Genomic DNA, 1,909 nt, shown 5'->3' on the forward strand with positions numbered 1-1,909 from the left:
TAATCCTACCACCTAGGACTCCCAAAGTGCTAGGATTACAGATGTGAGCCACCACCCTCACATGTCCTTTTTCTTCTGTGACAAGTCTCCCTGTGCCTCCCTTTCCATTCTGCTGGGCCCAGCCGGATAATCCAGGATAATCCCCCCATCTCAAGATCCTTAATTTAATCATAGCTGCAAAGTTCCTTCTGCATGTAACACTCACAGGTCCCAGGGATGGGACGTGGGTATCTTTGGGAGTCATATTCAGTCTACTACACCCCCCTCCAATAGCCCAACGAGGTGGGCACTATTATTATCCTCATTTTATGGCAGAAGACATCGAGTCCCAGAGAAGTTAAGTAACTTCCCCAGGGTCCCACAGCACAGGTGGCAGAGCTGGGATTTGAACCCAGGAAGCCTCGACCTGAGTCTATGAGCTCACCTGCTTTCCACCATGACTCTCTGAGGTCAGGTAGACCTGGGTTCAGATTCTGGGTTGGCTGCTGAGTAGGGGGGTGACTCAGGGCCAGTGCCATCCACTCCCTGGGCCTGTGCCTTCCTCTCTAAGACAGGTGTGACAGCGCCCAGCTCCTTGGCTGGCAGGGAGCGGCAAAGAGATCAGGACGGTTGGAGGGGAGCAGGTGGCTTGGCTGACTTTTGGATTCCTTGACCCTGCTGGGCCTCGTTTGTAAAGTGGAGACAACGCGGGCTCCCGTGGCCGCCCCGAGAGCTCTGGCGGAAAGGCTGGGTGCCCCGGGGAGGGATCTCAGGGTCTGTCTCACTCTGATCTCGTCTCCAACAGACATAAGGCTCAGTTTCACTTTTTAATCAGGGAGAGGCGACTGAATCCATATGGAGACACCACCTTTGGGCCACGAGATTGGCAAATCTCAAAAAGTGATAAAACGCAGTGTTGGTGAGGCTGCGGGGAAGTGTCCTCCTGTCCTGCTTACGTAGTAGAAACGGGCTTACGTAGTAGAAACGGGCAAAACTTCTTTGCTGAGCTCTGTCACCATCAGAGGTGGTCTTTGCTGTGAAGCAGATGGAGAGTGACATTCCAGGTGCCACACTTCCACAGCTCTGTCCAGCAACCGGGGAGATGCCCTTGCGGTCTTATTTTACTTCTTTATTCTTTTTTGTCCGAGAGTGCTTCCAAACTTGATAAGCTTCAGGCCCTGCATAACCGGGTCTGTCTCTGTTCATTTTCACTGTGAAGTAAAAATAAGGGTGAATTAAACTTTGAGTCAGAAACTTGTCTTCTTAGAAGCCATACTAATGGTCTCCTTTCACTGAGAATTTACAATGCGTCAGGCCTTGTACTTAGTACCTTACGTGTATTAATTCATTAATCCACTGAATTTTGCACACTGCATTTCAGAGAGAGGTGGTACCATCTGTATGAGGAAACTGAAGTCCAGCAAAATGTTGTACTGTACGTTGCCCAAGGTTACACCGCTGTTAGGTGACAGAGTGGAATTCAAACCCAGGCCTTCTGGCTTCAGAGTCCACACTGTTAAATTTGACATTACGTGCCTTTAAATAAAAGTTTTTGTTTTATTTTATTTTATTTTTTTAGAGACACGGTCTCTGTCGCTCAGGCTGGAGTACAGTGCTGTGATCATAGCTCACTGCAGCCTCCAACTCCTGGGCTCAAGCAATCACCCTGCCTTAGTCTCCAGAGTAGCTGGGACTACAGGCATGTGCCACCACACCTAGGTAATTTTTCTGTTTTTAGTAGAAATGGGAGCTTGCTATGTTGTTCAGACTGGGCTCCCTGGCCTCCTAAAGTGCTGGGATTACAAGCATGAGCTATCATGCCTGGCCATATTTTTATTTTTATAGAGACAGAGTCTCGCTATGTTGCCCAGGCTGGAGCACAGTGATGCCCTCATAGCTCACTGCAGCCTCCATCTCCTGGCCTCAAGTG

Source organism: Propithecus coquereli, unplaced genomic scaffold (assembly GCF_000956105.1).
Source record: "Propithecus coquereli isolate 6110/MARCELLA unplaced genomic scaffold, Pcoq_1.0 Scaffold42, whole genome shotgun sequence".
NCBI classification, from domain to species: domain Eukaryota; kingdom Metazoa; phylum Chordata; class Mammalia; order Primates; family Indriidae; genus Propithecus; species Propithecus coquereli.